The following is a 10046-nucleotide window of genomic DNA, read 5'->3' on the forward strand; positions in this document are numbered from 1 at the left end:
TCATTACATATTGTACCAAGGAGATTGCATTGGATGCGGATAGGGCAGAGAAAGAGGCTAATGGAACGGCATTTTGAATAGATCTGTGGTCTTACACAGGATTCCTACCTCACCAAATTCCCTGAAATCCCATAGCTATCAAAATAAACATTCCAGTCAAACCTGTTATTTTGGACTAAAGATGCTCAGTTCTGCTGCACTAAGGATTTTTCTTTATGCCAAAAGGGTCAACACATTCTGAAGAAAATTGGTGGAGATTCATTCGCAAGTGTGGTCAAATGTCCAGGACTTCTCAGTACTAGTCATCGTTCCTTTAATAACAGCAACAAAGCAAGACTGTCATTCCCAAGCCACTCCTGGCCTGCTGGCACAGACAGACTGCAGCATGCAGTAATGTGACTCCTCTGTTCCCTCTGAGGGAAAGGATGTAGAAGACTCAAGCATCCCAAATGACTAAGCACCCACCAGAAAGCAAAACTAGATGGTTAGTCATGAAACTGAGAGAGCAATCATTCACTGTATGGTAAGAAAACTGATTTCCTGAGCTCAGACTTAATTTCCAAGCTCTGTGAAGGGCCAAGAGGGATCTCTGTAGTATTTTTCCCCTTTCTTTTTCTTTTTTCCTTTTATGGAGTCTGAAATATGAATATATATATGTCATCTTTTGCATGTAAATTGGTATGAAAAACTAAGGATGCTTTTTTCTCTATAGAAATGCAAAATTAAGCATTTAGAAAGTACCATATCGGATTTAATTTGAACAAATGTATTCAGTGAGTTCTCAAAATACCTAGGAGAGGATAGTGAGACTTTCCTCCTCCCCACACAACTTCCAGCATAATTTCAGTGATAATTTCTCAGTCCATAGGTTGATCATGGTATGGCTTCATAAATAAAATACAAGACTCAAAATGGGAATAGGTTATGAGAGGATTAAACAAGTGACACTTGTTACTGATAAGAGCATTCACCATTGCATCTCAAAGGGATGCTGCAAATCTTGTTTCTCCTTTTATGCTTCTCACTGCAGTTAAAGGAGGGACAATGAATTTACGAAGTTTTCTTTACAGCTAGAGCAGTCTGTAGTACCACCTCTTGGCAATGAGACTTAGTTGGGACAGGTAAGGCAAAATCTGCTGGGGAGGACAGGACTAGGACTATGCACTGATTTCCAGGGAACCATCTTCTTTCTGCTTTCATAGCTCAGGTCAGTCAGAAGACTCAAGCTACTGGAACACTCAAATTAGGCGTTTACTGTGGGATGGGGTTTTCAACATAATCTAGAGCACAACTTGAAAATTCATCAGAGAAGCTTGCAATGCCCAAAAAACTCAGATGACTGGGAATTTTGGTTTAGAAATTCTAGCCATCCGTTTCAGAACTTCTTCTATAAGTTTACTTCATGTGTAAAAGCTCATTTTAGCCTCAGGACCTCTACATGGGAAAGGAGCTAATTTTAGGCTAGACACAAGTACTGATAAAGATCTGTTAACATGACTGGGAGAGACATATCCTTGGACTGAAAGCTATCAACTTTAGGGAGTGAAACTATTTTATTTTGTTATAACGTTTTCAGTGAAAATATTCAGTTTCCCTTTTGGGGTTACCTGAGATATCTTTGAGCCTGCAGATCTTCACATACCACTTTCACCCTGTCTTCAGTGCAAGAGGTGCTCTCAGCTGCCAGAGAGAATATGCACTTTGACCTCATGGTAGCTGAATATATCACTTAGGGTCAGGTTTCTCCTATTACTTCTAATTAAGAAATCACATTTCTGTTTCTATCAATATTCTTTGTGCCCTTTCCCAGTTACCTGCCAGATCACTCATCACCTGAGTGCAGCAAGCAAAAAGGATTTGAATGCAGACAATGGAAAAAGGCTGAGGACTTTCAGTCATGACTCTCAGTCACATTATGCTCACCTGGTATGATTGAAGCCTGCATCATTCCGAAAGCAGAGATTTGTAAATGCCTGTTTGCTCACAAACAAGCACAGGGGGTTCCCAAAAGCTGTGCTAGCAGGACTAAGCCAGTGAAAGAAAACAAGCATACTGTAAGGCTGCGAAGGCAAGGTGACCTATCCATGTCTCTTGCCTCTTAGGATGAAATAGTGCTAGACCTCCTCCCAGATCATGCTTCATTTCATCAGCAGCCCTGCTGACTTCACTATGACTATTCAGGCTGGTTAGAATACTTACAGTCTGGACCCAGTTTCTCTGCTTCTTAATTTAGGGAGGGTAAAAAGACTTAGTCAAAATGTCTAAAAGCCCTAGACAGTTACTACCAATTGTAACAGAAAAACTTTGAAAAAGTAGATCAAATCTGGCCCTGTTAACCCTTGCCAGCCAATGTTTTGGCTTTGGGTATTTTTTTAAGGTCCTTTCTTGTCACTGTAAATCAGATGATTCACACTGGTAACATGTTGTATCGCTTATCCAGTAATGCAACCTAATAAAACCCTGCTTAAAACCATTTTCCTTAAAGAACCAGAAGAATTTGTTCCTTGCAGAATCAAACCTGTGTTCTTAATAAAGGCAGATTGAATAAAACAAGCCCTGTGAAGTAAAGGGACTAATTTAACAGCTCGCTGATGAAAATCTGTGGCTAGCTTCCCCCTCCCTCAGCCTTTGCATGAGAACAGATGGTTTAAGACAAGTTTTGAATGCAAAGTTAATTAAAAAAAAAAAAAATCCATTCCTCTTACAATCCTTGGGCTAAGACTTTAAAAGTTCCCTGCTAAATCGGAATGCCAATGCTCTTATTTTGAGCTCTGTAATAAGGAAACAGACTCATTAATGTTCTGTAATTATTGAAGTAGAGTGATGGTCATGGATTAGCCCTTGAATTGAGCACGGCAGGCTCCTTTGGCAACTAGACATCAGAATGGAATTTGAAAACCTCTGTTTTGTTCCATTTTCTCCATTGTTCTTAATCTGGTGCTGGAAGCAGGTACAGTCACCTTGATGGCAATGTCTCCAGAGGGAAAGGGAAGGTATTCAAAATGCAAGATTATTGCGCATAACAAAAACAACAACAACTTACTACGTGTTAGGATTTGATTTCAATGAACTCTGCAAAAAACCACCTCAATTATTTCATCTTGGGCTGGGATGCATCTATTTCTAGGATGGAAGGTAATAGTTTGTTAATGACAGCAATATTGTATAAGAACCAGCACAGGACGTGAGAAAACTAATATTAAATTTGTTCCTGGTATTGCTGCAAGCTCTTTCCCCAAAGAATTTCCAGTCTGAAAAAGTCACTTTAAATTGCTGGGAGGAGTCTGGGGTAAGTGAAAAGTAATTGCCTGAATTAGAATCATCTTGGCTTAATGCATTTAATGCTTTCACACGTCAAACATCAGAAGATCTTTAAACAACCAAGTGCACCTGGAGAAGAGTTTTGTTTTACCTCTCATTTACAACTAAAGCATCTCCCAGCCTGTTCCTAGAGACTAACTCCAGAGGCAAAGTCACTCCCAAAGACTCAAAAACATTTCCTTCTGTCATTTTCCTCCCAAAGCTTTCTACCAAAAAACTGATTCAGTCCAAATGTGCTTAATACCAGCTCTTAAGAAATGAGAAATTCCTAAGCCTACAAGGATGCCTTCTGGTTATAAGTCTAAATTTATGATGAATTTTAATAGGATCAAGTAATCCTGATCTTGTCAGAATCCTAATCACAATGGGACCAAAACAAGTAGTTAGTAAAGTCACTCTTCAGTCCTTGTTGAAGTGTAACTTGGAGGGAGATCTAATTAAGTACTGTGAGGCAGAATCCTTCTAGTTACCTTACCATTTTTTATCATATCTTTTACAAGCTCCAGCAGCAGCTCTCAGAAACTGAAACAGACACTGAGCATCTGTTTCACAAGTTGCACATATAAAACAGAAATATTCAGTCATCAGTATGTAAACTATGAATAGAACACATAACTCGAGTTGGGGTGATTGTTGTCATTGAGCTGTTTGGTTTTTTCAAGGCAGTATTTGATTTTTGCACCACTACTTGATTATGGATTGCAAAACCCCGGGAGCAATTAATTACAGAGACAAACTCTTACCCTACTGCAGTCTAATTCCTTAATAGCATCCTTGAATCAAAGAGATGTCTAAACATTATCACACACACCTGTGATTAATAGCTCCCACAATCAATTACAGATGCAAACATGCAGGAGCAGACGTGGCCCATAATGTGAATGGATTGAAGGTGCCATGTATGTGACCAAGTGTTCAGTCTATTTATCGCCTAGTGCTAGCATTTTAAGGAGCTAAAGTTTACACAGTTTATCCTGAGCTGAGCAGCCTGGCAAACAGCTTTAAAGAGGCTAAACATGATCTATAGGTGATGGTATAAATATTGCTAAAAACATTATATCCTTCCAGCTCAGGTGTGGCTGATACTCTACCTGATGTTTTAATTGGCACAAGGGGTCATGGTAATCATAGTTAATTGGAACCAAATGAAGTCTTTTGACTTCCAGTCTATTTTTTTTCCTTCTTCATTGCTCCTCAAGTGACTTTTCTCCATACAGTGCTAACTGATAGGACTTCTGATGGACTGTGGTGAAGAACAAAGTGCTTATACAAAAATCCAATGAGCATACAAAATGTGCAGTAATTAGGGCTAACTTGGTAGCCGGAAAGCAAAATGGGGCAAAGCAGTGTAAATCTCTTTAATATGAGTAAGGAGTAACAGGGAGTCCTCTTTTCTTTCTCTTCTTTCTTCCTCACTGGTACTCTCCTCATGATATACTTACCATGTCGTTGAGACCAAAATTCAACAGCTTCCCACCAAAACCACAGAAATATCTGCCAGCCTCAGCAGATCACAGTGAACCTTTCAGCCAATGCAGGCTTACTTAAAATTTGCAACAAACCCCAACACTAGCCGAGTTTCACATAATTAAATGCTTAGGCAAAGGAGTTGCTCACAGCTCCAGTTACTGTAAAATGTCCCCTCTCTCCAGCTCCCTGACTAAACTGTATGCCAAAGCAGACAGCAGCAAGGTGCTACTGGGGAATAAACCTTTTCTATCTCTCTCTCCCTTCCCCCAGCCACCTTAACTGCTTAAGATCTGGTCTTGCATCATACGGTTGTTCTAAACTGCTTAATCATTTTCTGAATCACAGATGAATGAAAGGGATTTTCCTTGCCACTAACATTGTGGATTTGTACATGTCTCTCTAATTCGGGGCCTTGCATTGCTAATCACATTTTCTAAAGGGCAAATTATTCCCATAAACGTTAGCTGTGGCCTGTGCCTCTTCTCTTCTGCAGTGGTCTCCACTGCTGCTATCTTAGGCAGAGTTGTACTTGTGGGGAATTGTGGCTTAAATACAACCCAAATATGATATAGTATGTTTGCTCCAGCTCCACATTCTTAAACAGTCAAAACTCAGGCAAAAGTAAGACATATGCAGACACAATGTCTTCACGTAGAAGAATTAATTCTTCCTAAGGAAGTCATACAGGATTGGTGGCTGTAGAGGTTCTCTAGGTTTTTTCTCCAGGCAGCTGTATTAATGACTGAACAACGTAAATGAAGGACTTTCTTCTCAGCAAGTTTTCTTTTTGCTGATTCATTATTATTAGGGAAATGGGGGAATCAGCTAGAATAAAGCAGGGACTCGTTGTGGATATTCATATTTTATTAGACACCTCCTGACAAAGCCTGACTGAAGCCACAAAACTGAGGTCTTCACCTGACCTTGCATCCTTCTCCCACCAGCCAAGAGTTGTTCAGAACTCAGGTTCTTGTTTTGGCCTACGACAGAAGCTACACATAACACAGTGCAGCTGTGAAATACAGATCCCAAGCCAAATCTTGATTTATGAAAACCTCATTCAGAGCAGTTCGTATGTAATGCTTTGGGCTGGAGCCATCTTTACCCAGAATTGGCACCAAACACTTCTTAAAGGTTCCATAAGAATATGGTTGATTTTTTTTTGCTTGCTTGTTTTGGTTTTGGTTTTCTTTTGATGACTTCCCATATTTATTCTGTCTCTGCATATCCTTACTTTAACAGGAAATAGAAATGGAAATGTTGAAACATCCTGAGAAATACTTTGTTTTGAGTTGATTGTTAAGGTGTTTCAAGCTCAACAAGAAGCAAAAATGATGAAAACTTTACAAAGAAGCTTACAGGGCAAGACAAAGCCCCACTTTTTCCTCAGATCTATCTTCACTACAAATATAGTTCAGCTCCTAGCACCATGAAAAAAATGTAGTTCCTAAATAGTAAATGTTCTATAAAATGCCCAGGTTTGATTGACGCTCCAGTCAAAAGCCCCAGCATATGGGTTCAGGCACAGAATAAACCCACATTTATCGCAGTCAAATCAGTATCTGCCTCTCCCATAATGTGGTACCACCCTGTGCTTTGGCAAGGAGAGTTGAGACTGGGCTACACAAACCCAAAACTATTTGTTGTTAATATTGTTAGGGAGTGAAAGAAATGGTGAAGAAATTGTGAAGTTTAAATGTTTGGGGGCAAGATCCCTCCTGGCCTCTAATTAGAGCCTACACACTCATTTTCCTCCACTTGTATATGGGCCATGTAGAATCCCAGTCCTCTGTTGGGGAATGCAAAGCATTAGTGCACTTCTCATTATGCATATTTGTGGCATAAAGTCAGTTTTATGCTAAGGGGTTGTGACCCACGCATCCTAAAGAGACTCTGAATTTCCAGGCAGAGCAGGGTGCCTAGTTCTTCTTGTGGGACAATATTGGTCTCCATCATTACAAAGGACAAGATTTTGAGTAACTTGGAAAATGTTTCCTTTCCCTCGACACCATTTTCCCAGACATGTTATATGATCTCTGAAAATTCTGATGCTTGCTTGATTTTGTGTACCAGAAGACAAGCAGAGGCAACTTTTTCTTGGCATATGCAAAGAATTTGACCAATTTCCTTCAAAACTTCTACCTGGCAGCCGAGCATCTCTGCTCAGAGAAAACAGGCAGAATCTGAAAATAGGACTGACAGCAAAAGTAACTGCAGAATTCTGCATGTGTGTATCAGCTCTTGCACTTTTACAGTGCTGCCTTATATAAGCAAGACCATAATGTTTGAAAAAACAGTAACAGTTTCTGGCTTTCAGTGTATATGTGCATGCAAGGTTAAAGGTCTACTACAGCGGGTTGTAGTGCTTGGCCCCTCCTTTAACCCTTCCTAGGGGTTACATATGCTACAGCATATAGACTTTACAATAGCGTCAGAACAAAAGCTTTGTTTCCTCTTAACGAAAGCTTGTGTTGTAAACAATGATCAAAAGGAACCAGGAACAAACAAGAGTAGCTGTATGGAAAATATTTGCAATGCCCTTTGGTGTGTTCACTTCCCTAAGCACCTAGTGTTTTGCTGTCGTGGTTGGCCTGTAATTTTCAGACACTTTTGGGAATGATGATGAATCATAACATTTTCTAGATCTCAGAGAAAAAAAGAAACACAGTAAGAGCCTACAGTAGCATTTCCTGGTTAAATATACCTTTGCAGCACAACATAAAGTGCTGGGTTTAATGAACAGCTGCAATTTACTTATCTTTTGAATGGATCACTTTAAATGCATGTTGGAAAGTACCTTTCACCAAACTGCCCATTAGAAGTGAACTACAAAGTGAATGGATTGTATATGGAAAGCATTTCTTATCTCTGTGAGTGTGACACATTGCCTACAGAGACTTCTTTTTCAAGTAGAGGATATTTAATGATGCCTTTTAAAATTCTGATAAAATTAAGCTGTTTTATTTTCTTCCTGATACAAGAAGATTGACTTACCCTTTAAACAATGGTAATCTGACAGGTACCACAGAGATGTACAAATTAGCTGCTTAAAATAATAGGCGAGATTCCCAATTAAATACCTCATCTTGTTCCGCTCTTTTACTACAAGACAATTAATGCTACATACTATGGGACAACTGGAAAAGAGTGTGTTCACTTACACTCAGCATGCCAGGTTAGCCTCTGGTACTTTCAAGGGAATACGCTGAGTATTTGATTATCTGAGTAGCTTGCCTTTGCTTTTTGGGAGAGAAAGGGCAGAGTCTGGATCATATTTATTAAAGGTTGCTCTTGCTGAGCACAGCACAGGCAGTCAGTATTTAGTTAGAAGTGCATTATGACAGTCCATTTTTTAGTGGTATTTTCCCAACATGAGATATTCTAATGTACTGTTTCCCGTTCAGCTCACCATGGTCATGGCTTTAATGTCACTAATGGTAACTGTTGAGCTGAACTACCTTTGGAGACTGAAAAGGTCATCTCCATACCCACTGCTCAGGGAGCCCACACTTCCCACACAGTTGGAAATTGGTTTGATGTAAGGCATGGCTCAGGAGGAGGTTTCTGGTCAGAAGTCTGAAAGACAGTGAATGCCTGGCCAACAGAGTCTGCAGAAAGAACTGCTGGGATTTTACTGGGCAATTCTGAGTTCCCACCTCAGAACTGTCTGCTCACATCATTTCTCCCAAGGCCCTTTATGAAGACAGTAAGGGTGTTATCGAAGCTACCACATCACTGTCATCATACCACTAAATGAAACAAAACAGGTTTTTTCATGTGCTTTATGCCTCTAATTTGAGCTATTAATTTCAGGCTTCCTGCCTGCCCCAGATGGAGGTGTATTCATTTGGCTCTGTAGCCAGTACAAATAAAACAAATAAAGAAAAGCAAATATTCTGATTTACCCAATTAATTCTACAAAGCAGTTAGGTCTGCCACCGTTAAAAGATCATGCTCAAACATTAGCCTAGTATTGTCTTTGTGATGGCACCAGAAGCAAACACATACACCAGACAAGAACATCCTTTCCTCTCTGCACATTCTTTTCAAGCAATAGCTATTATTCCAGTGACTCACAGACAGTTAAACCGCTGTCATGGTCTCAAGGAACAGAGAAACAATATCTGTTGTTAGACTTGGCAGCATCTATTAAACTCAAAATGATGCGTCCTATTAAGTGATGACAGCCAAGTTCATCTCTCTGGATGCTTCCCCAAACTTTATATGACCCTCTTGGCACTAAATCTCACAGAAGTGGTTTTCTTCATGAATTTTTTGTTACTGTTTTTGTTCTGGATGGAGCTGGATGCGATGAGCACAACCTTCCACTTCACACACTGGCACTTCTGCTTCTAGAAACTTTAAAGAAAGCAAGAAGAGGAAAACCACTGGACAACTTTGACAAGAGGCAGAAGAACATACATTTTGCTTCATGTTTTGGGCGAGAGATCATTTGGGGGACAAAGGGAATGGCTGTCTTATTTTATCTGAGCTGACTTCTCATCTGCTACTCGAGCCTCTCTAGTTTTCCTCCTCACTAGGAAACAGCTTGGCTATGGCCATTGCCTGACTGGTGAAGTCAGGGTCAATTTTTTCCATCTGGACTGCATTAAGCGTCTTCCATTTGCTCATCTCCCTCCCCCCAAACCACGCCTGCTCCTCCCCAGCCTCCCTTCTAATACTGATGTGCTGCCAGGCATGTTCTGTTTCACCTACAGCCAAAAGGCAGCTCCAGTAGGATCTCATTAATTCACACTAATGATGGGGAATTTGGCAAATTAGTGAACTGACTTGATCCTGACACTATTAATAGCTTTCTCATTGACTTCAGGCACAACCAGATTGAGTCTCTGAATTGATAGCTCTCCTCAGACACCAGAAAGAGATTATGTTTTATGAAACAGACTGATTTTTGTTTGGATTATTAGAATTTACTGTTATGCTGGTGCATACTACAAGCAAAAGCAATGAACTCTAATTAATGTGATGGCTCACAACAGCTTTTTAGCTATTAAATTCCTGTAGAAAGGAAATGAAAGCAAAAAGATAAGGTTTTCTTCCCAGTTAGTAGAATGCAGAAACTGGCACACTGAGAGTCACTGTATGTGTGTTTGGCCATCAAAATATTTAACCCAGCAAGGATTTAACTGATGGGACTCTGCCAGAGGTTTCCATGTGATTGGGATGAATTCCTTATTCTTTTTGTGTCTGAGCTGCTGTCTGGAAAAAGAAGATATTCTTTCCTTTCTATCGTG

General features: G+C 40.0%; 1 long non-coding RNA gene across 1 annotated transcript in view; it reads right to left on the bottom strand.

The window, feature by feature from the left end:
• The window catches only part of LOC134157966 (uncharacterized), a 42205-nt gene extending 40522 nt beyond the window's left edge, over positions 1–1683 (bottom strand). The window contains exon 1 of the long non-coding RNA XR_009962558.1: positions 1608–1683. This is a non-coding gene — a long non-coding RNA (uncharacterized LOC134157966). The remainder of the gene's footprint in view (positions 1–1607) is intronic.
• Between the last annotated feature and the right edge of the window lie 8363 nt (positions 1684–10046).

This window comes from Pezoporus occidentalis, unplaced genomic scaffold, assembly GCF_034315485.1.
Source record: "Pezoporus occidentalis ecotype Australia unplaced genomic scaffold, CSIRO_AGI_Poc_V1 ctg124, whole genome shotgun sequence".
NCBI classification, from domain to species: Eukaryota; Metazoa; Chordata; class Aves; order Psittaciformes; family Psittacidae; genus Pezoporus; species Pezoporus occidentalis.